The sequence below is a fragment of the Neovison vison genome, chromosome 11 (genome assembly GCF_020171115.1).
Source record: "Neovison vison isolate M4711 chromosome 11, ASM_NN_V1, whole genome shotgun sequence".
NCBI classification, from domain to species: domain Eukaryota; kingdom Metazoa; phylum Chordata; class Mammalia; order Carnivora; family Mustelidae; genus Neogale; species Neogale vison.
In genome coordinates this window covers 25,714,427-25,740,079 of record NC_058101.1, presented here as the reverse complement: position 1 = coordinate 25,740,079, position 25,653 = coordinate 25,714,427, and the positions used below count along the sequence as shown (strand labels likewise).

Sequence of the window (25,653 nt, the reverse complement as noted above, 5' to 3'; positions counted from 1 at the left end):
CTCTCACATCCCCCCTGACCAAGAGGGATGGCTACAGATAATGACTAATTGGCACAGGTGCGAAAGTCTGACTCCTTTGTCTCAGGGTAGGATAAATTCTGAAAGGCAATTTATGTTCCCTAGTGGATCAGCTAAAGCTAGACTAATTGAATTATATCTTTACTTAGAGTTTTCCCCTGTCCTTTCCCACTTCCCTCACTCCTCTCCTCCAGAGAACACTTCCTCAGGAAACTCTTTATACAAGAATCCTTGTCTCAGGCTCTGCATCTAGATTAACCTGTCCGAAGAAAATTAATTAAAATTAATTAATTAACCTGTCCTATTAGTGATTAGATAGTATATGGATGATGGGGAGAGAGGGGTGGGAAGAATCTCACCTTGGGGGTCAGATATGTCTGGTTTCAGCCCCAACTTCATCACTTCTTAGTTGCATGAATCCAACAAGTTACCTAGACACTATGATCCTGTTTCCTTCTCTATAGACCACAGGATGGCCATATGTTGCTTGCAAGGAGGTCACAATTACGGCATTAATTAAGTACAGGAGAGTGGATGTGAATGTCCCTGGCACATAGTAGGGATTTGGTAATGTCAGCTTCCCTTCCCTCCTGGAACTTTGGCACCACCTTCCTCCAAACTTGGTTCTCTACTATCCTCTTTGGTCACCCATGCATATAGTTTTCTTTTTCTCTTTCTCCCTTTTTATATCTTTCTTTTACAATCTCCTTTTCCCAGGGTGTGCACCTCTTATTTTTTGCAGCACTTTTCACTTTCCCCAGCCACAACAAATGAAGAAAGATACATGGCAATATTGAGAAATACGGATCCTTGTTCTATGGACCATAGCCAGGGAAGCTGAAGTGAGGTTATCAGTTTTTGCCAGCTCAGCAGAGTTAGGCTGGGCTTAGTTTTGTAAACAGGACCCAGGGGGCTGCTTTGTGGTTTTTCCTGAAATAGTATTTAACCAGAGAAGGATATGTTCTTTTCCTTCTAAGATGAAAATAAAGACCATTAAAAACCAATCACACTAGTGCTTGACATAAGAGCCCTCATCACCATCAATCTTCCTCCTCTGGGCCAAATGGTGGACCAGAAGGGAGCTGATCCTTGCAGTTGGGACATAAGACGAGAGTTTGCTGGCTCAGCCACAAACTGGTGGTGGGACTTTGGGGAGATTGCATAACCTCCTTAGGGCCCAGTTTCTCCATCACCAGAAAGGTTATACAGCAAAATATGTGCCAGCTCCTTCACATGGGACCTCCTACAATTCATAATATATTATGTGGGAAACACTAGAACCCTATGCAGAAACTGATTGAGAACAATGTATTTTGTTGTTAATATTCTTGCTAATAACACTGATACCATTGCAAATCAACTCAGTAGGGCATGGAGTATATTGTAAACCACGTGTGTCACGATAACAGTCTACACTGAAGATGGTGGGAAATATGAAAGTCATTTATTAGTCTTGTGCACCCACTATTAGCTGGTCAACTGGATTTTTATAATAATAATTATTATCATAAGCCTCATGGAACAGGCTGAACTAATTAATACTTTTTTGTCCGCCCAGTTCATTTTTCCATCCTTCTTCTGGCATTGGTATGTCCTTCCCTCTGGGCGGGCTCCTTCTCCACTCCTGGTCCTAGCCTGTCATTGCCTAATCGATTCACTACTACACACTTCAGGAAGGGTGGACACAGGACCCAGCCTCGTTGGCTGTCGTCCACTCTTCTTTGGTCACGGGGATTAGTCCAAGAGGGTGGCTGATTCATCACGTCAATCAGACTCTTTCTCCAGCATTTTGGGGTTGGAGTTGGGACAGAAAGGTAGCACCCTCCCCTGTTCTGAAGACAAGTATTTAGTTCAAGACCTGCCATTCATCTTTTCTTGTCACTTGGGGTTGGGGAGGAGAGAATGCTGGCACCACACTATGTAGACAAGGAGTGCAGAGGCAGCTGTGGGGAGAGCAACAGGGTGCTGACATTGTTTGAGCTGGATGCCCACTCTGGATGTCTCCTTTTTGTGAGTCAACGAGATCCCTCTTTTTCTCTAGTAAGTTTGAGTTGGGGTTATTTTACGGAACTCACTACCGCGTTTAAGAGAATTTAATTGATTAAGAAATACAAATTTTCACTTAAATAAGTGCAAGTGCTTTCCTTCCTCAATATCTTATAGTAAAGAATATGTGTGATTAGAATAGATTGAGTCCATTCAGTGTACATATATTGTAATTATTATAATATTATCATAAAGAGAAAAAGAAACAATATCTCAACAGATGTTATAGATGATTTAATATAAAACATATCTATTGGGAAGTAAGGGCATGATTTGACCAGTATTCTGTCCAATGCATTAAAAACAAGCCTTCTTGTAACAGGCTTTTCCCTCACAGTGTTTCAGAGCATCACAACCTTGGGAAAACCATCACGGTGAGTGTCGTCCCTGTTCTCTCTCACCAATGCATTTCTAAGTGGCCACAGACTGTAGGTCCTTTAGTCTGGGTTATACTCTCTGCGCAGAACATTAGAGAACAACCAAGAGACTGAAAAAACAAAGTAGAAGTCTTAAATCTTGGGTCTCCCAGTTTTAGTCTAGCACTTTAACTCTCAGGGGTGTTGTGTCCATTTCATTCAAGTTCACGTTTCCTCACTTCTGTTTTACATGCATATGTATGTACTTCTTGTCCTAACTGTGACTGGGAAGACATTTAAAAGCTGTCAATATTTACTAAGTGTGCATAAGATAGCAGTGTGGGTCAGCACTGGAACTTGAGTATTTGGCCCCACTTCTGGCTCCAGTGCTAATTTCTGGGTGAGTTTGGGCAGGTCCATTAAAATCTCTGTGTTCCAGTGTGACATTTAAGAAAAGGAGATGTTAATCGTTATTGGCCAGCACCCCAAAAGCAATAATTACTGAGGACAATACCTGCTATTCAGAATGGAAATCAAAGACTAATCTCATTGAGACTACACATCTATGACCTCTTCTCTTTTCTCTCTTTTTATTTCTGTAAGGGAGGAGGCATGTTGGAGCAGAAGGGAGGTATCCTTGCCTGGTTTGGGAGAAAACAAAACTTAATTGTCCAAAAAAAAAATATTAGCAAGCACCTGTTTAATACCTGTCACCATGGTAAGAAGACAAGGAAGGGTGTGAATAAAGCAGACCAGTTTGAAATTCCTCTCAAAGATCATAGGAAAAGCGGATGGCAGAGTGATTGTAACAGCATCTCGGAGACACTGACTGGTTCCCCCTTGCCTCTTAGATTTATAATGAGCAGGGCTTGAAGGTAGGACTTGGGTGTGAAGGTGATTCTGTTCCTTACTCTTGGGCCCTTAAATGAATTATTTCATCTCGTGCTGGATAACAGGAAAACAGAAAGGATAATGCCTATATGTAGGTGTGTTGAAACACTTAGACACAAGCACCTACCAAAATGGCACCTAGAAACAGCCTAATGAATCCCAGTTTTCTCCCCTCTCCCATTTATTCACTTACTTTGCTACTAATTTGACAGCAAGACAGCAGGTAAAGCAACCTCCATATTTTGCTCTCAGCAAGGCGGGCATATAGGTGGTCTTATATGCCTGATTAGCTAGCTGCTCTCCCCACAGCTGCCTCTGCACTTCCCGTCTTTTTTTTTTTTTTCACCTGTACATTTTTTATTTTAAAAAAATGTAATGCTTATGTACAAATGTGTATGTAATATGCTTTCTTTGGATGATGTCTGATTGAAGTATAATACATATTGAAATGTCTGAGTACAACTGCCTTGAAATGGGAGAACCAAATCAACATTTCTGTAAGCATTTGTAGTCAACTGTAATCAGGTGGTGAAAAATTTAAAATCCCACATTCGTTTAGCTAATTCTTTATAAGTAGAGGCTGGCAGCAAACACAATATCTCTCTTGATTTTGCAAATTTGTTTTCCAGCTCAGTGTTTCCAATGGCTTTTGCTGCTTGACACACCTGTCGAAGCAGTTCTTCCAGGTGCCTCATACAACGAATTATGCTGCCTTCAAAGACATCTGTCATTTCGCAGATATGGGCAAATATAGCTCCAGTTGCCCAGGTATATACTACATCCATTGAGTGAGGTTTGAATGAGCTTAGGTAAGTTTCCTCATCAATTTCCAGTTTGGCTTCTGCTGAAACTTTTGCAATCCTTTTAGCACATTCCTGCATCTGACGAAGTGGTCCTGCTAATTGTTCTGTTAATTTGGGCATCTCACTAGAATTCTCTTGAAACATCACTTCTCGGCCTTTTGGCTAATAAGATCAAGTGTAGAATTCTCTTGAAACACAAAGCAGCTAAGTAGTGCTGTTGCCTGTTCCGCACTCAGGTCATTGAAAAGGCCATGAAACACCATCTCGTTAGAAGGAGCTCATCAGCACTGCTTATCTCACAAGCCACTCGTCCTTTCATCTCTATGACATCAGAAGAAGTAGCAAATCCCAGCCTCCTTAAAACACGTTTGCGACTCCAGAGCTATTTCTTGGATTTAATATGGGCCCTTTGCATCAAGGAATAAACAAATATATACGAAGAAACGTGGTCAAAATCTGTATTTAAAGCCTCTGTTTGAAGTGAAGGTATTATAAGCTTTCTCTTGTACACAAAATCTTTCATAACCTTCCCCCCCACCACCAAAAAAGAGCAATTGGAATGATAATGTGGATGACTCAGACAGAAGAAGCTTGGTTATATTAATAATTGAGGACTGAATGATTGCCTCGATGTTTTCACTTTCACTACTGCGAGGACACAACATATGCAAAAGCAGTTAAGGGAGAGGAAGCCCCACTCGTATTGTCAAGGAACCTCATGCTGCAAATAAGAGAATCCCAATAATTGGATCTTCTGAACCCCCACAGCTGCAACCTTGTAAATATAGAACAAGGACTGCTCTAGCCCCCATGAAACTTGTGTTTTGCTGTCCTCAAAGCAGTAATTCTCAAACTCTTTTTGGAAGCTCTTTCCAACAGCAAAAAAAATTAATGACTCCCTAAACCAAGATGTCTGTACCATCAGTGCATGAAAAATATAATCTGAGTCATAGGAGTCATGGTACAACTTTTATGAAATTTCCTGAGGAACTGTAGAAGTAAGAAGACTAATCGATTCCAGGAGCAAGCGTGATAATCATTCCCGAATTTGGAAGTGATAGCCCCATGCATGTCCTGTCACACACGCTTTTTCACAACAAGCCTGCCACACTCGAGCATTGATTGAGCTCAATCAATGCTCAACTTGACTATGATTGAGCATTGCTCAATCCCCATAAAACCAGGAAGAAGGTACTATTATTGCTGTATTTCATCATTTCTCAGACGGCAACCAAAGGGTGGCATGTGCACCTTTATTTGATGTACCACCCAGAAAGAAAACAGAAAGCTGCCAATTAAACCATAACACATCATCACTAATAAAACAAAGAGACCATCTGAGATATGTTAAGACGCGGAAGAATGAGCGTCTTGGACCTGATGAACTATGGACTTTCCCTTGTATAGATGAGGGAATGCATGCCTTGCTCGAGGTCAGGCTGCTGACCTCGAAGCCTGAAGCCCCACTCAAACTCAGACCTCCTGACTTCAGCCTGAATGGGCTCCACACAAACACACCTATGGTTCCGAAGATGATCTAGGAAGCAAGACGGAAGGTTCCTACGGGGTACTCCTGAACGTGCCACTTTAGAAGGAAAGGATCTGTCACGCTAGCTGGCAGCCATTGTGGTAGCATTTTTAACAAGGAGTGACAATTATTTTCCCAAGGGAAGGATGAGTGACCAACCACCTTCTGTCTTCACAGTATCTGGCATTCATATAGTGGCGGTACAGTCACTCTCACTATTCTTGGATTCTTGAATTTGCAAATTCATCTACTCGTGTATAGACTGTGTAAATACATACACACACACACAATACACACATATATATAAATACACACACACACACACACACACACAGAGGAATTAAACAAAAAAGTATGCCCAATGGCAAGATCTGGAGGGAAACCCAGAATGGTAGTGTGACATGGTAGGATTATAGGTTTTTAAACATTCTTTTGTTAACTTTTCTAATGGTTGACACTTCTTTGGAGATTTGTATTAAAAACAATACAGACTCTCAGAAAGGGGAAGAAGCAACCCCAAACAGAGCCTGGTGGTCGTAGCAGCCCAGAAGGCAGCACGGGGAGGAGATGTCTGCCAAGACTTCCTTCTTTGGAGTGCTTCCTTGGCTGTGGAATAAGAAGGCTTGATTACAGAGGAAGCACAGAACTCTGTATAGGCTTCCTGAACTTTCTAGATTTCTCTTTAAAAATAATTCAGTAAAAAAAACATGAGGAGGGCGAGGAAGAGGAGGAGGAGGATGGTGGGGGTTGGAGAAAATAAGGCTGTAATCTTAGAGTTTTTCTGTGGAGGACAGAGCACTGACAAGCACATCAGACACACACCTCTTTGCTAAAAATGAGTGCCCAAGTCTATTGCTGAATGCCTTGATGGGCTATAAATGATAAAGAGTCATCCATTATGGAAGGACCGCCCTACATCTGTAATCTTGAAAAACATATCCGCGTAGGGGGACCTGCTGTCAATTGCGCCAACAGCCAACAAGACTGTGCCATTATGGAAATACTGAGCTTCCCTGGTCACCAAAGGAGAACTCCCCGAGCTCACCTAAGGAGGAAGTCAAGCGGAGGGTCTTGGAAGGCAGTTTGTTGCCTTGTGGCCAGCGGCCGATTTTCCACAAAATTGTGCAGTGGCTAATTCTCACAGGAGGTTTTAAAATTGAAGCTGGGGTTTCAGGTTCGACTCCCATGAGCTGCCTTTATTTGGACAGTCTTTGTTTTCCCGGTTCTGGGCGGCCGTCCTTCCGGGGGCCTTCCTCCGTCCCTGGCGGGGGCTGAGGGCCAGCCGTTGTTTGGGATGAAAAGGTATTGGAAAGCCGGCTGCTCTCACTGGAGCCTGCACCTGCGGACCCCAGCCTCGGAGCAGCTCGCTCTGGTGCTCTGTGTGTATGTGTGTGTGTGTGTGTGTGCATTTGATTTCCTCAATGAATGCTGGGATACTGCTCAGTTTTTTGGCCTGAATATGCTGGAGGGGATCCAAGCCGCTCAGTCACTTTCTCTGCTCTGGGTGGGGAGGCGCTCTCTTTTCTCTCCTCTCTAAGAAGGGATTTTGCCATGAAAATCTGTCCAGTGTGCTTTGACCTAATCTCTTCTGGCCCTAAGAGGCCTCATCCAGATGAAGGGGGCCTTCAGGTTGTTTGAGGGGTGCCAAGGCAGGGCTCTCCCCCACCCGTGAGTTGCTGCATTTTTTATGAGTTTCTCACACTTGACTCCAGTAACATGACCCAGGCAATGTCTACAACCTCTGTGCTCAGCCTGGTGAGAGGGCAATGGGGAAGTCACCCCAGTGGGTCTCCTGAAGGACCGTGCCTCTCTCCTCCTCATGGCATCCTAGCTCCAGAGTTCCTTCCTAAGACACATGTTCCATGTGGACAATCTGATCGACTTTGGCATCTGGATGTGGCCATGCAATCACCACCACCAGGGAGATAATGAACATGTCTGTCACGCCCAGCGGGTTCCTAATGCACATCAGTAATCTCTCCCTCCCCTTCTCCCTGCACCATCACCCCCAGGCAGACCTTGATCTGCTTTCTGTAACCATCGATTATTTGCATTTTCTAGAATTCTGTGTAAGTGGAATCAGATAGGATGTATTCTGTTTTGTTCGGCTTTTTCCACTCAGTATAAAGAATTTTGAGATTCATTTGTGTTGAGTGAATATTCAACATGTATCAACAGTTCATTTCTTCTTACTGCTCAATAGTGTTCCACTGAATGAATGTCCTACTTTCATTCACCTGTTGAGAGCATTGGGTTGTTTCTAGTTCTGGATGATTACAAATAAAACTACTAGGAATATCTGTGTGCAAGTCTTTGTATGGATATAGTCTTTCTTGTCTCTTGGGTAAATGATTAAGGGTACAATGCTGGATCATATAGTAGGTGCACATTTTTTATGAAGCTGCCAAAGAGTTCTCCAAACTGGTTGTACCATTTTGCCTTCCCACCAGCAGTTCCAATTCCTCCATATCCTTACTCACATTTGGTACGGTCAGTCTTTCTCAGTTTAGCCATTCCAATGGATATGGGATGATAATCTCATTCTGGTTTCAATTTGCTTTTTCCTAATGACTAATGAGTTTGAGCATCATTTCCATGTGTTTACTTGTTATCTGTGTGTCTTCTTTTGGCAAAGTGACTGTTCAAATCTTTTGAGCCTTTCTTAAATTGGCTCGTCTAGTTTCTCATGATTGAGTTTGGGGAAATCAGTGAACTATTTCTCCCAGGGATATTTTTTATTTCAAGAATTATCCTGGAATGTAAGACACTGAAAAAAAAAAAGTTCAATGGGATTTTCAGCACTAATCAGAGCATGTGGGGAATGATTTGGGCACCCAGGGCCTTCTAGCCCCTGGAGATAACACTCCATATGTGCCATTATAATGATGAAAGCAGGCCTTGCCAGAAGTCCAGACACGCTGAGACCACATCCACTTCTGGAGGCTCTTGGGATGTTAAACATGAAAGAAATTTCAAAAGAGACATATGAAAAACATGATATTATTTTAAAGGTGTATGTTGAACACATTGGTGCTTTTAACCAAATGCAAAAAATTCAACAGGGGGGTAGGGTTATGGACATTGGGGAGGGTATGTGCTTTTGGGTAAATTGGAAGGGGAGATGAACCATGAGAGACTATGGACTCTGAAAAACAATCTGAGGGGTTTGAAGTGGCGGGGGGGGGTGGGAGGTTGGGGTACCAGGTGGTGGGTATTATAGAGGGCACAGCTTGCATGGAGCACTGGGTGTGGTGAAAAAATAATGAATACTGTTTTTCTGAAAATAAATAAATTGGAAAAAAAATTCAACATGTATATAACATTGGAAATGATGTCAAGATTTTTAATTTGAGGCCCAATATGGGGCCCGAGACAAAGGGCTCTTCTGGCCACTGGCCATCTTGTGATGGACCACGAGAGACCCGCACCAGCTTGGGACGCTTCTGACGTATTCCGTATACCCTTGAAGTCACACGTAGCCTGGTTCCTCTGTTTATGCCTGGGGTCAAATGTGTGCTCTAGAGATGGCTGTACAAAAAAGGACCATTTCCCAGATATACACAAATTTTTTTTACCACAGTGGTGGCATGGGGAAGGCTGATCATGGTCCTTTAGGGCCCTTTGGAAGGACCCCTTGCTCCACCCACCTGAGAGCCTGCGGAGCCTGGGTTTCCTTTGGGGTGGGTGGAGCCTTGGCCTTTTCCACTTTGTTCGAGTCCTATTGGTGCCGTAACTATGAAAAGGGTTAGCTTCACTCGAAGGATCCCAGAGTCCTCCCAGACATGCACACAGAAGCTCTCACCTCCCTGGGCTTGTTCACCATCACTTCTGGATGACTTCAGTCTCCTTTCACCTCTGGTGTATCCAGAGGAGTGGCTCTCCTTATGGGGCCGTTTTGCCCTCTGGTGGATGTCCGACATCATCTAGAGACATCTTTGAGTATCAAAACTTTGAGTGTTGATACTCAAAACTTTGATACTTTTGAGTATGAAAACTGGCATCTGGTGGGTTGAAGACAGGGATGCTTCACAAGACAAGACACAAGATGGCTCCCCACAGCCAAGAAATATCCAGCCCCAAATGCCAATGTTGGTGAGGCTGAGAACCCCTGGTCTTGATGATTAAACCAGGTGTTGACCAGAAGAGACAGGGGATAGGATTATCACAGGCTCTGGGAGAGAGGTTCTTTGTTCATTAAGCAGATGAGCACTGCAGTAATGATGTAAAGGAGTCCAGAAGCTTGAGGGGATGTGAAGAGCTGGCTGCCCAAGGCCCTCCTGCCCTCCCAGTCTTCCTCCTCATCCCTTTTCCCTCCCAGAGCTCTGGAGGATCGCAGACATGCTTTCCAACCCAGTCCTGCTGCTCGGTGACGCTGGGCAAGTTACTTAATCTCTCTAAGCCTCTAAAAAACCAAATAACCTTAGTATTTTTGTTTGTTTTTTGTTTAAATTATTATTATTTTTTATTATGTTATGTTAGTCACCATAGAGTACTTTTTAGAATTATGAAACAAGATAAGCCAAGCCACATAGGGTTTGGCACTGAAGACCCCAGTGGGTGGCTGTGATTATTATTTCATGAATGGAGCCCCTGCTGAACACAAAGCACCATGCCTGGTGTGTTTCCTAGCCACTCAGTGTCAGTTGGTGACCAAGATTTGTTAGTCTACGGAAAGACCTTTACTTGAAAAGCCTTAACAACAGTCCTCGCCCCTCAGAAACAAAGCTGGATGGATATGCTGAACTCACCATGTTTTGTATTTCGGTTTAGTGATGAAAGAAATGAATAAAAAGGGATTTACGTTAAAACAGTGTGTTCTATATGGAGTTATTGGTGAATGTGTGTCAATATATACCTACGTATTTGTTTACAGCCCATGGAAAGAAACATACATGATGTGCTTTGTTGGAAAACACAGCACTAGTTGGGACTCTCAAGGCAAGTTCTGAGGAACTCGAGGGCTGTCCCATTCCAGGACGGAGCAGCACTCCACCTCAAGTGACTTGGATAACATCTCAGATAGAGTCAGCTACTTCAGCACCAGAAGGGCATCATTGCCAGATGGCCAAGCAGAGACTATGAGGCTGGTGCCAGACTGGACTCAGGTTGTTTCTGGAAGGTCATTGTTGCAAACCCAGAGAACCAGTTCTGTAAGGTTGGCTGAAAGGGGATATTTAGTCCGAGTAACAGAGAGGTGTGGTAACGGAGGGGAGGAAGTCTGGGTAAGGATTACAACCGGCAGTCAAAATGCTCTTCTCGGTTTTCAAAAAAGAGTGAGGGAGAAGCAATGTTTTGGTTCTGGCCCTCAGACAATGCCTCGATTCTTGCCAAGTGCAGGAGAATGAGCCCACAAAATCACCAGTGAGCCAAGAGAGAATTCAGGTGATAAGGACTCAGCTGGGCAGCATATGGGCCAAAATATAAGGACAGAAAAGTTGGCTTGTCTGCATCTTTGCCAGTGTGGGGCCGGAGGCACATTTAGAAGTATAGATACGCTCTGTGTTTGGGAATTCACAGTGGAGCCAACCCAAATTAAGAAGCCTTTGGGCTTCTTGGGCAAGGGAACTCTACAACACTCTGGACACTAGAGCCAAGAAAAACCTCCCTAGGAAAATTCTAGAAGACAGGCCCGATCTCCCGCTAGCCCAGGAATGTGGCAGAATCTTCTTGTGCCAAGGGTGAAAGGATGTAGGAATTTCCTTCCCTCAGGTGGGCTGTTCTCCTCCTTAAGGAGTCAGTGTGTATAACCATCCATATTTCCTGCACTGGACTATTGCAGAAAAGGGAAGGACATTTACCTAGTTACATCAAAAGATCCAAAGACCACAGAAATTGCCTTTTAGCAATAAGGATGGCTGTCACTGGGCAATGTCACAAACAGCAGTTAATTCTACTCTGTTTTAATAACCATCTGAGAGAAGACAGATTTATGGAAGGAAGATAGTTTGAGTGATAGGCCTTCTGTCTATTCTGTTGACTACTCTGTACATTGAGATTAGCAGGAACAAGGGGTCTGCGTGGCATTATCTTGACCTTCACTGAGTTTAGTTTAGATGAACTATGTTCTCATCCATAATCTATGGACACTAGGGGAAAAGAAAAGAAAACAGCAGGACTTTTTTATCTCTAGTACTTATGTTGGTGTCTCGTCATGGTCTTTTGAATGGAAGACTGACATAGTGGAAAATGCATCTGTGCCTGTGTTGGTGAGACCATTGATTACTTTATCACCAAGAGTTCCCTTTAGAAAGCCTAATGTGATCAATTTCTACTCCAAGTTCAGGTGATGAAAGGTCTGTACTCATAAAGGAATGGCTTTATTTCTGTCTTTCCAAAACTGAGAATGCTGTCATTGGACATATCTGCCTTGGCTCTGAGTCCCAGGAAGCCTGGAGTTAAATGCTCTACTCCACCACTCATGTAAGCTCTTGTGACATCCATACTTGGTTCCTATTTCTTCTGCTCTTGTCATTCTTGTTTTATTTATATTTTCCCTGTTCCTAATTTGAATTCTTGATTATATTTTACTGCAGAGCTTACAACCTCTGATGACTCCAGTTGTCAAGCAGGCAGCAGTAAATGACTGAAGTGAGTAGGGCTATAGGGCATGGTGTGGACTGCGGCAAACTGGAAAAGTTCTCTGACCACTCTACTAAAATAGCACTGTTCCTTTAGCCTGCTCTCAATCTCTATCCTCTGACCCTACTTTATTGGTAGCATTTATCACTTTCTGTAATTATTTGTCTGTTTACTTAATTATAGCCTGCCTCACCTCTATGTCCCAGCACCCAGAAGATTGCCTGACATAGAATTCTCACCCAGTCTGTCCGCATTGGCTAAGTGAGTGAATTAGTAGATAAACACGGGACCCATGTGGCCAGATGCTCCTGTATTTTAACAGAATTTGAAATTTAGATTTTTGTATGAAATCATCTGATTTTTTGATTCTGGTGGCTAATGTGAAAAACTAAAAACACCTGGGATGCCTGGGTGGCTCAGCTGGTTAAGCAGCTGCCTTCGGCTCAGGTCATGATCCCAGCGTCCTGGGATCGAGTCCCGCATCGGGCTCCTTGCTCTGCAGGGAGCCTGCTTCTCCCTCTGCCTCTGCCTGCCACTCTGTCTGCCTGTGCTCGCTCTCTCGCCCTCTCTCTCTGATAAATAAATAAATAAAATCTTAAAAAAAAAAAAAAGAAAAAGAAAAAGAAAAACTAAAAACACCATGCTGGCCAGAAACAGGCTAGCATGGGATACTGTTCTACTTCTGATTATCTGCTTATCAGCCCCTTAGTTTCTTTGTAGGATGAAGTAGTATACAAATAAACAAAACACACATCCTTTTTATGGCTTACAAAGCCCTGTTGCCTGCTAGTATCTCATTATTGTTCCAATTTTACGTGTGAGGAAATTAAGGCCCCACAGAGGGGAGGTGAGCCTGTAAGATTAGAAGTGGAGGAAGCAATAAAAGACAGGACCCAGGGAGGCAGAGCTGGCCTCCTGGTCAGGTATTCAGGAAAGAGGGAGGAAATGCCCTGCTTGTTCTACTTCCTCTCTTCTTGGTGACCCAGACCCAGAGGTTAGACAGATGTTTCACCCGACACAGGCTATGACCTCAAATTCAGATTCAGCCTCACGCTGGGTCTGTTTCTGTACCTTTCGGTACAGAAGGAACCAGCACAAGACACATCAGGATGGATGTCTTTCAAAACTCTCTCATGTAGCACCTGTGGCTCACCTGCCCCCAGCTGAGAATTGCAAGCTTTAAATGTTTAAGCCATGCACACATGATTGAACAGTCAACATATTGAATAGTGCCTATTTCACATCTGTATCTTCAAAATGATGCTGTTCTTATTTCTTTTAAGAGGTGATCTCCTTATGTCACAGGAAGACCAGTAGTTTGTGATAATGCAGACTATCTCAGCAGGTCTTTGAATTTAACCAAGTTCTGACTAAGATTTATTTTCTTACCTCTTTTCCCAGAGAAGTTCGTTAAAATAAAATTTGAGTATTGAAGTTTAGGTCTCTGACATTTCTTAGGGAACCCTAAGAGGTGGAAAATTTCTTTATAAATTATAGAATTATTTTCTTTCTATGGTTCTCCTAACCATTTTTTTTTTTTCTAGAATTGCCTTGCTAAAGCAAAAAAGCCCAGTTTGGTTGGCATTTCTTAGTTATTATTATCATTTCTAACTGTGGTCAGTACCCACAACAGAAAATTCACTATTTTAGTGTATTGTTAGTTTTGAGAATAGACTTCAGTGATTCACCAGTTGCATATAACACCCAGTGCTCATTTCATCACATGTCCTCCTTAATGCCTGTTACCCAGTTACCTGATTCCCCCCACCTACCTTGTTTCCTAGAGTTAAGAGTCTCTTTTGTTTTGTCTCCCTCTCTGTTTTTATCTTATTTTCTTTTTCCTTCCCTTCCCCTATGTTCATCTGTCCATGCACTTTTGAGTTTCTTCCATCCCGTTGCTGTTGTGAATAAAGCTACTATGACTGTGGGTGTATATATATTTATTTGAATCCCTACTTTTAATTCTTTGGGGTAAGCACCCAGAAGTGGAATTGCTGGATCATAGGGTAGTTCTATTTTTAATTTTTTGAGGAACTTCCATATTGTTTTCCCTAGCAGCTGCACCATTCTGCATGTCTGCCAATGGTGCATAGGGGTTCTTAGCAAGATAAGTTATTTTGAAGAATACTGGTGGAATTTTTATTGGAATGGCATTAAAAGTATAGATTGCTCTGGGAAGTATAGACATTTTAACAATGTTTATTCTTCCAATCCAAGAGCATGGAATGGTCTTCCATCTTTTTGTGTCTTCTTCAATTTCTTTCATGAGTGTTCTGTAATTCCTTGAGTACAGATCCTTTACCTCTTTGGTTAGGTTTATTCCCAGGTATCTTATGGTTCTTGGTGCTATAGTAAATGGAATTGATTCTCTAATTTCCCTTTCTGTATTTTCATTGTTAGTGTATAAAAAAGCCACTGATTTCTGCACATTGACTTTGTATCCTGCCACGTTGCTGAATTGCTATATGAGTTCTAGTAGTTTGGGGGTGGAGTCTTTTGGGTTTTCCATATAAAGAATCATGTCATCTGCGAAGAGAGAGAGCTTGATTTCTTCATTGACAATTTGGACACCTTTTATTTCTCTTTGTTGTCTGATTGCTGTTGCTAGGACTTCTAATACTATGTTGAACAAGAGTGGTGAGAGTGGGCATCCTTGTCGTGTTTTTAATCTCAATGGGAAGGCTGCAAGCTTTTTCCCATTGAGGACAGTATTTGCTGTGGGTCAAATCTAGATAGATTTGATGAAGTTCAGGAATGTTCCCTCTATCCCTATACTTTGAAGCATTTTAAACAGGAATGGATGCTGGATTTTGTCAAATGCTTTTTCTGCATCAATTGAGAGGACCATGTGGTTCTTCTCTCTTCTCATATTAATTTGTTCTATCACATTGATTGATTTGTGAATGTTGAACCATCCTTGTAGCCCAGGGATGAATCCCACCTGGTCATGGTGGATAATCTTTTTAATGTGCTGTTGGATCCTGTTTGCTAGGATCTTGTTGAGAATCTTAGCATCTATATTCATCAGTGATATCGTTCTGAAATTCTCCTTTTTGGTAGGGCCTTTGCCTGGTTTGAGGATCAGGGTAATGCTGGCTTCATAGAAAGTGTCTGGAAGTTTTCCTTCTGCTTCAATTTTTGAAAGAGCTTCAGGAGAATAGGTGTTATTTCTCCTTTGAAAGTATGGTAGAATTCCCCAGGGAATCCATCAGGTCCTGGGCTCTTGTTTTTTGGGAGGTTTTTGATCACTGCTTCCATCTCATTACTAGATATTGGTCTATTCAGGTTGTCAATTTCTTCCTGGTTCAATTTTGGGAGTTTATAGTTTTCCAGGAATGCATACATTTCATCTAGGTTGCTAAGCTTATTGGCATATAACTGTTGATAATAACTTCGGATGATTGTTTCTACTTCCTTGGTGTTAGTTGTGATCTCTCCCTTTTCATTCATAATTTTATTAATTTGGGCTTTCTCTATTTTCTTTTGGATTAGTGTGGCCAATGGTTTATCAATCTTATTGATTCTTTCAAAAAACCAGCTTCTAGGTTCATTGATACGTTCTACTGTATCTCTGATTTCTACCTCATTTATCTCAGTTCTAATCTTGATGATTTCCCTTCTTATGTGTGGAGTTGGTTTGATTTGTTGTTGATTCTCCAGTTCTTTAAGGTGTAGAGACAGCTAGTGTGTTCTGGATTTTTCAGTTTTTTTGAGAGAGGCTTGGATAGCTATGTACTTCCCCCTTAGGACCACCTTTGCTGTATCCCATAGGTTTTGGACCGAAGTGTCTTCATTCTCATTGGTTTCCATGAATTGTTTCAGTTCTTCTTTGATCTCCTGGTTGATCGAAGCATTCTTTTTTTTTTTTTAAGATTTTATTTATTTATTTGACAGAGAACACAAGTAGGCAGAGAGGCAGGCAGAGAGAGAGAGAGAGAGAAGCAGGCTCTGCACTGAGCAGAGAGCCCAATGCGGGGCTCGATCCCAGGACCCTGGGATCATGACCTGGGCCGAAGGCAGAGGCTTTAACCTGCTGAGCCACCCAGGCGCCCCTGATCGAAGCATTCTTTTTTTTTTTTTTTTTAAAGATTTTATTTATTTATTTGACAGAGAGAGATTACAAGTAGGCAGAGAGGCAGGCAGAGAGAGAGAGGAGGAAGCAGGCTCCCTGCTGAGCAGACAGCCCGATGTGGGACTCGATCCCAGGACCCTGAGATCATGACCTGAGCCAAAGGCAGCGGCTTAACCCACTGAGCCACCCAGGCGCCCTGATCGAAGCATTCTTAAGCAAGGTGGTTTTTAGCTTCCAGGTGTTTGAGTTCCTTCTGAACTTTTCCTTGTGATTGAGCTCCAGTTTCAAAGCATTGTGATGTGAGAATATGCTATCAGACACATGAAAAAATGTTCATCATCACTAGCCATCAGGGAGATTCAAATTAAAACCACATTGAGATACCACCTTACACCAGTTAGAATGGCCAAAATTAGCAAGACAGGAAACAGCATGTGTTGGAGGGGATGTGGAGAAAGGGGAACCCTCTTACACTGTTGGTGGGAATGCAAGTTGGTGCAGCCACTTTGGAGAACAGTGTGGAGATTCCTCAAGAAATTAAAACTAGAGATTCCCTATGACCCTGTCATTGCACTACTGGGTATTTACCCCAATGATACAGATGTAGTGAAAAGAAGGGCCATCTGTACCCCAATGTTTACAGCAGCAATGGCCATGGTCAACAAACTGTGGAAAGAATAAGCTGCCTTTCAACGGACGAATGGATAAGGAAAATGTGGTCTATACACACTATGGAGTATTATGCCTCCATCAGAAAGGATGAATACCAACTTTTGTAGCAACATGGACGGGACTGGAAGAGATGATGCTGAGTGAAATAAGTCAAGCAGAGAGAGTCAATTATCATATGGTTTCACTTATTTGTGGAGCATTAACAAGTAGCATGGAGGACAAGGGGAGTTAGAGAGAAGGGAGCTGGGGGAAATTGAAAGGGGAGGTGAACCATGAGAGACTATGGACTCTGAAAAACAATCTGAGGGGTTTGAAGCAGCAGGGGGTGGGAGATTGGGGGAACCAAGTGGTGGGTATTATAGAGGGCATGGATTGCATGGAGCACTGGGTGTGGTGCAAAAATAATGAATACTGTTATGCTGAAAATAAATAAAAGAAAAAAAAGATAAGTTATTTTGTGGGTTTGGCTTTTTTAATATATTTTTATAGCAGCCATCTTAATGGGTATGAGGTAGTATTTCATTGTGGTTTTGATCTGCATTCCCCTAATGATTAGTGACACTAGCTTATTTCACATGCTTACTTGCCATTTGTGTATCTTCCTTGGAGAAATGTCTATTTTGCTCATTTTAAAATTGGGTTGTTTGTCTTTGACTGTTGAGTTGTAGGAGTTCTTTATATATTTTAGATATAAGTCCCTTATCAGATACATGGTTGCAACTAGATTTTGTCTAATGCATCAAAGTTTTTAATTTTGATGCACCATGTGTACATTTGAGCTTCGGTTTTTGGTTCCCCTGCCTCCCCTGGGAGGACTGCCCCACAGCTCCAATGGCAAGGGGCTAGAAGGCCACTGCTGAAATACTGCCAAGTCCTATTTCAAAAAGACTGTAGGATGGTTTTCAAGAATGCCCCCACTCTCAGACTGTGAGCAATCAGGGTAGAGAAGTGCTTTGGCAATAAATGAATTTTAAGATGATCTGTGTCAGAACAATCATAACCAATCCTATTGTCCCGGGACTCAACGAGTATGTATAATGGCCATTCCTCATGGATCTCTGTGACTGGGAAAGAGATAGAACAGAGGTCTCCACAGAGTGTCTCTTTTGTCACTCTAGGAACTTCAGAGACCAAAACAACGAAAAGATTCCAGTGGACTTCCATCCCCCAAAATATGTCAAAAGAAAACAACAGTAAGCCATAAAATAAGCTTACAGAAGTGCACCAAAATTTGGGTTTTTATCTGGACTTCAGAGTTCCTGTTGAAATGCTCAAACCCATTCTTTTAAATTTACCTGTTTCAATTAACAATGTTTTTTAGCGCCTCTGTTCTGCCAGTGCCTTAACGTCCTTTTGACCTACCCATCGGGAAATAAAAATAACATCTAATATCTGTTAGATGCTTTATATACACTATGCATTTTTCTATGTACTATATAAAAGAACTAATTCAACAATTACCCCAGCCTCATGACGTGAGTACTACTATAATCTCCAGTTTTACAGTCAAGACAACTAAAGCAGTAACTTGCCTAAGATCACACAGCTAGTAAGTGGCAGAGCCAGAGTGTGAACCCAGAAAACCTGGCTCCAGAGCCTCCTGTCCTCTAGTCTAAAATCCAGCTATACAGGTCATGCTGAGGGAACTCCTTCCGCCGGCCTGCACCTGTGTTTCCAGGTGCAGGTGCTGCCCTTGCCTCTGGCCTTTTATGCAGGACTCCCTGTGCCTCCCACTAGCCCTCCTCACCTTGCTGACTCTGCCCATCAGGATTCCCCTTGGATATGCTCTCTGCTGCCCTGTTGGTTGCCCTCCCCGGACAGGCTGTTGAGACAGCTAACACTGCACTTAGTCACATGGGAATGTAACTGTCTGACTCTTGTCTTCTTCCACAGTGGACTGAGTGTTTCTTGAAGGTGGACACAGGATTCAAAGCTCCATAGCCAAGCACCTGGTACCTAGAAAGTGTTTAAAGATTTGGTTTTGAGGAAATAAATGAGGAAGAGTCTAGACTGGGCTTAGAGTAGTAAGTAGTAGTAAGTAGTACAATACTACAATACACACTAGGAAAAGGAGCTGTGATTGCCCAAATAGAAATGAAATAGAATGAATGGTGTGAACCTTAGTCTCTTGGGCCTGATAATGGAGACATGGGCCCAATCTGCATAGAGGAGGCTGCTCTGCTCCTCACAAGTCAAAGAGGAACAACAAATATATGTGCGCTAATGCATGTCACAGGTCACAGAGTGACTTCTGAGTTTCTCAAAAATGTCTAAGTGAATAAATGTCTTCTTTCCCTTCCTTTGTGCTCCTAAATAATTTAGTCTTTCAAACTATGCTATGGGACCAAGTAAGGTAGTCACTCATGCAGGGGGTGGAGGAGATATGGCAGCTCAGACAGGGTGTCAGAGCCTAAACAGAGTGAGGAGTAGCACCTAGAAGGGCTGCCTAGTACAGGTGCCAGAGTCTGGGTGAGCAGAGGAAGTATCCTTGCGGAGGCCAGCCTAGCACAGAACATCAGAATCCAAGCAAGAGGGCAGCTACATGGGGAAGGGGGAGCGGGAGGGGCAGTGGTCAAGATAGCAGTTTGACTGATAGCAAGCGGACTGATCAATGTATAAGGGTGATGGGAGCCAGCTCAGGCCAGTGTTATAGAAGAGACTTACACATCGTGAAAGGGAGAAAACGGCATACATCCAGTGGTGCTGGATTAGAATTGGAAGCAGCCACGTGAATTTACAAATTTCAGTACATATAGACCAATACAGAAACACACACATGGGTCCTAGCTCTGTCCACTGAGAGAGTCTGAGAACAGCAATATTCTAATTCACAACAAACACATCTAGCAGTCGGACTTCGGATTCTAAATCTCTTCTAAAAGGAACTAGAGCTCCTTGGAGCAATCGCTGATTTTAAGGCTGGAACATCTCATTGTACCAGGGAGACAGGAAGTGCTCAAAGAATGATGGGGACATGTCAGAAAGGCACAGGAAATGTTGGATTAAGAACGAGACATGTGGGGCACCTGGGTGGCTCAGTGGGTTGAGGCCTCTGCCTTCGGCTCAGGTCACGATCCCAGAGGCCTGGGATTGAGCCCCACATTGGGCTCTCTGCTTTGTGGGGAGACTACTTCCTCCTCTCTCTCTGCCTGCTTCTCTGCCTACCTGTGATCTCTGTCTGTCAAATAAATAAATAAAATCTTAAAAAAAAAAAAAGAATGAGACACTTATGTAACTTCAAGTACTCTTCAGAACACATAAGAATTAAAAAGGGAAGAAGAGTAACTTTACAGTGGAGAGCCCAAACAGACCTGACTCTCATAAAGTAATCTCAGTGAAGTTTAAAATCACCTGCCACCTGATAGGATGCAACGAGAGGAATATAGCATCATTTCTGTGATGTTGTTTGCCAAGATTGTAAAATGTATCAAAGCATAAGGAGACTCTGACAAACCCAGATTGAGGAACATTCTGCAGAATAACTGGCCTGCATTTTTATAAAGTGTCAAGGTCATGAAAGTGAAGGAAATTGTGAAGAAGGTTTGCTCTTAGAACAAAGAAGATGGTGATAGCTAAATACAATGCTTGATTCTGAAAACAGTTGGTCTGAGGATTAAGTGGCAACTGATGGGAGCACCTGGGTGGCTCAGTCGGTTGGGCGCCCAGCTCTTGGTTTCAGCTCAAGTTTTGATCTCATGGGTCATGGGATGAAGCCCTACACTGGGCTCTGTGCTCCACATGGAGTCTTCTCGAGATTCTCTCCCTCTCCCTCTGCCCCTTCCCTTGCTCATGCTGGGTGCATGCTCTCTCTCTCTCTCAAATAAATAATCTTTTCAAAAAATTATTAAGGAAAATGACAACTGATGAAAACTTACTGGGGTCTGAGGATTAGATGATAGGAATGTCTCAACATTGATTTCCTAACTTTGTGGTTATGTGGGAGAATGTCCTTGTGTATAGAAAGCACACACTGGGGCGCCTGGTGGCTCAGTGGGTTAAGCCTCTGCCTTTGGCTCAGGTCATGATCTCATGATCCTGGGATGGAGCCCCACATTGGGCTCTCTGCTCAGCGGGGAGTCTGCTTCCCCATATCTCTCTGCCTGCCTCTCTGTCTACTTGTGATCTCTGTCAAATAAATAAATATTAAAAAAAAACAGAAGAAGAAGAAAGCACACACTAAAGTACATGGGGAAGAGAAGACATTGTTTTTACAGCTTACTCTCAAAGGATTTAGAAAAAATACAAGGCAAAATTTTTCATACTGTACTGTATCTGAGACTTTTCTAGAAGTCTGAGGTTTTCCTACATACATACATATATACATACATCTATTCAACATCTGTATCTGTATCCATATCTACTGTAATGAACGTGTTAGATTGGAATTACAATGTTTTCCAAACTTTCCAGAGCATGGGCACCCAGAGGTTGCTTTGGGTGGATAGAGATTAGAGTAGCTGCTCCAGAAGCAGGATCGGGGTCTGTCTGACATATTGGTTCTCTGGCGAGGTGCGAAAGAAGTGTTCTCATTCTGCTTACTTAGTGAAGAACAGAGAGATTCCTGAATAAACAGAGACATCTGTAGAGTTGGTCACACCAGCATTTGACCTATTTTATGGTAGGCTCATCTGCCAGAACCAAGAAGTAGAAACACTGAGGGCTCTTTTGTCCTCTTAGAAAGTCCATGGGATAACTAACGGTCAGTTCTTCAGTGTTTATCTGGAACTTGGATTATGCACGGGACTCCGTAGTCATTTGAGGTTTGGCACAAAGTGCTAATAATGACAACCACAGCCTGTCTGGCACTTCCTGTGGGCCTGAGACTAGGATATGTATGCTTTTATGTGTCCTGTTTATAACCTTCACAATGGTTGTCCTTGATAAGTACTGTCCCTATTTGATAGATGAGGTAAGACAGAATCAGAGAGGTTTAGTAACTTGATCATTGCTATGGGTTGAATTGTGTCCTCCAAAATTCACATGTTGAAATCCTAATCCCCAGCATCTCAGACCCTGACTGCATTTGCAGATAGAGCCTTTAGAAGTTTTTAAGCTAAAATAAGGCTGTTAGGGTGGGGCCTAATCCAGTCTGACAGGTGTCCTGATAGGCAGAGGAAATTTGCACACACTCAGGGAGAGACCAGGAGGGTGACCACATGAAGACCCAGCAAGAAGACGGCCATCTGCAAGCCAAGGGGAGTGGTCTAAAAGGAACCATGCCTACCAACACCTTGATCTCAGACCCCCAGCCTCCTGAACTGTGAGGAAATAAATTTGCTGTATGTGAATGACCTAGGCTATGGTGTTTTGTTACAGCATCCCTAGCACATAAAGACAATGCTCTGTATGTAGTTGAAAGACGAAGCTGGGATTCAAAATCACATCCATGCAGCTCTTTTCACTATCTTTGGCTACCTCTGTATGCACAGGGCCTCTACTATGAAACCTCTTCCTGCCTCCCCCAGCAGGCTTCCCAGAACACCACCCTAAAACCTCACAGATCCTTCCATCCACAGTCCCAGAACACTTACTTCTCTGAAGATAGTTGGTTGCACACAACTAACTCACAACATTTGATCAAATTGAGAGTAGAGCTCCTCTTATCCACATTCCTGGCATCTCCCATGGAACCAGGCATAGGATAATTACAATATTATTTATTGAGCCCTTACTATGTGCCAGCAAAGGCTTTATATGTATTAACTCATTTAAACCTTAAGACAACTCCATGAACTAGGTATTACCATTATTCCCATTTCACATATCACAAAACTGAGGTCACATGGGTTAACTGAACTATCCCATGGCACAGAGTGAGTAGATAGCAAAACAAGGATTCAAGTCTAATTCCCAGAATGTGCCCTTCACCTCCTGCTCTGTTGGTGCCATCTTGCTGTAAATGTTCCCTGAGCAAATTCCTACTGTGTGGGATTGTACCAATCTGAAAGGCTCTCCCTCAGTCAAAGCCCCCACCTTTATGCCAAGTCCAAGTGTGAAACTCATGTCCTGTGGAGTCTTCTCACATACAACCTCCACCCTCGGCCCCCACACTGTACTCCTTGGGCACGTAGTTTGCACCATGCCCTCCCCTGTGACCTTGAGCTGGCAGCAAGGATGTAGTTTACATTTGCTGAACTGGATTTACTGCCCAGGAATGGATGTAAAAAGTGATAAATAACAAGGTGGCATATGATACAGGGTATGCTATCTATCCCTGGATTTTCTCAGAGAGCTCCAATTTCTAAAATCCTATCGTTTCATCAGATCATTTGCTAGAATATGTGGCAGAGAATACAGTCTGGTATTTGGTTTAAAAAGTAGAGTCACCAGGGCACCTGGGTGGCTCAGTCAGTTGGGCATCCAACTCTTGATTCCAGCTCGGGTTGTGATCTCGGGGTCCTGAGATTGAACCCTGAGTCTGGCTCTGCACTCAGCAGGAAGGATTCTCTCCTTCTCCCTCTGCCCCCTGCTCATGCTCTCTAAATCAATCGATCAATCAATCAATCAATTTTTTTAAAGGTAGAGTCACCATTCTACTGTAAAGAGGCAGGAATAGAGATAAGATGTTCTCTCTATTACTTACCTACCCACATGCTATCAGGCAAATCAAATTTCTCTGGACCTAAGTCTCTTCATGAGTCCAATTGCAATAGCAATGCCTATTTCTACTGTAGAAATGAAACAAAATATGTGAATGCATTCTGAATACTGATGAAGAATAATGTTATATATATATCCAGTCACCAGTAGTGGGGCTGTTTATGTTTTTACTGTCCTGTTTGGCCAGGAAAAAAATAAAATAAAAAAGCAGTATTATTTCTGCAAGTGAAGGAAGAAGTTTCTCATGAGGACTAGTACAGAAAAAAAAAAAGAAAAAGAAAAAGAGATCAGACATTAAAAGTGTAAACATCCTGAGGGTCCTTCTGGAGTGTCTTGAAAAAGACAAAACTAGGCATTTCTGTCTTCTAGCTTCTCTTCAACAATTTGGGGTGTGTGTGTGTATGTGCTTGTGTGTGTAGGTGGGTGGATGGGTGGGGTAGGGCTAGGGGTGTGAGACTGGGCTGGGATAGTCAGAAGCAAGGTTTCTCAAATTGCACAAGATGCTACCTGGTGGGAAGAACCAGGCCTCTTACCTTTGCTGCATTGTGAATCTGTTCCCAGTAGTGTGAGGCCTCAGGAAACAGTCCCTTTGGGAGCTGAGCTTTTCCGACTCAGTAGTAGCCCAGGGAAATTCTCTCACTCTTTCCTGTGTCTCCTCTTCTAGACATGCATGCAAACCATTCAGCCTTGGAGTTGATCAGCTCACCTCCTGCCCCCTCTTCAAGGCTTTGCATCATGCTGATCCATAAACCTGAGATCCGGCCTCTGAGGAGCTTCCAAGGAGAGCAGCGCCCCACGGAGCGGCACTCATTAGCATCAGTGACAAATCTGTTCTGGTCTGGATGCGACCCAGGCCCCCTTGAACTTCCTTCTGCTCTCACTAAAGCCAGGATCCTTTTGTTCACCTTTAAGCCTGCCAAGTCAGTCCTACCGCACCCCTGGATGTTGTTTTCCTGCAGGCAATGGGAAAATGACCTCGGAGCCAGAGAAGGGAAATCAACAAGGAAGTAAACACGGGGTCACCGCGCCTTTGGGTCATCAGTAGGCCTGGGACATCATCATGCTAGGACCAGTTCCTAAATAGGCAGGGGCTACTGCCCAGACAGGCTGAAGAAACTTGGGCATCTTTTTATTTTTACTTATGCAGAGAATCAGGTGATGAAATGGCTATCAGACAAATCAAGAACTCCTGACCTGTTTCAGTGCCTTGCCAAAACTTTCAAAGATTTCTATAGGCAGTGTCTCTTATAACTGAACACTGACTAATGTTTATAGACAAAGAAGAAAAAAATGAACAAGTTTATGGCTGATACCAGTTCAAACCTCTAACTCTAAAGATTCAGGAAAATTGTTTAAATAAAGATTTCCTCTACTTATTCTTGAACATCATGGTCAACAGTGATGGCCGCAGCATCTTTGTTAACATCTATAGAGGCCTCACCGTGAGCTGGGTCCTGTGCGAATGAGCTGACCTGCACTATTTCATTTAATTATCAACATAATCCTACAGTTATCATTCCCATTTTAGAGATGAAGAAACTGAGGATTAGAGAGCAAAGTGCTCCAAATAGTTATAAATATAAAAATTGCCTTTCCAGAAGCATGTTTTTCTGGGTCTCATTTTTCCTACCCATCCACTTGAGCCCTTCTGTGGACTGACATCTCTGGTGATGAGCTTGCTTGAATAAACCCTTAGCCCTGGGGATGGAATTCTAAACAGAAACATGGAGCATAGCATTGGTTAGATAAGTGGTCTCTCCCCGGGGCTGAGAGTTTGGTGCCATCTTTATATAATCCGTATGTAGAACACACATGGGCTGGGCACCTTCTCTTCTCTCATCCAGTCTGCCTGCTGATATAGCCTTGGCTCTTCACTGGGATTCCAATTCACCAACAAGGAAGTGTCCTACAAATCTCTTGGTCCCTCTGCATGCTTTGATCATGGTCTGACTGTGAGCTTGTCGTTTTGATTTGAGGGGCCTAACAGTTACGAACTTCTTTTAATCCATACTCCAAGGGATGAATGACAAGAAGTTCACAGCCTACAACCTTCTGCTTGGTGAGAAAAAACCCAGCACACCTGTTCCC

General features: G+C 43.0%; 1 protein-coding gene across 1 annotated transcript in view; it reads right to left on the bottom strand.

The window, feature by feature from the left end:
- LNX1 (ligand of numb-protein X 1) overlaps window positions 1-24,419 on the bottom strand; it is a 181,704-nt gene extending 157,285 nt beyond the window's left edge. The window contains exon 1 of the mRNA XM_044268126.1: window positions 24,099-24,419. The gene's annotated coding sequence lies outside the window, so the exon portion shown is untranslated. The remainder of the gene's footprint in view (window positions 1-24,098) is intronic.
- Between the last annotated feature and the right edge of the window lie 1,234 nt (window positions 24,420-25,653).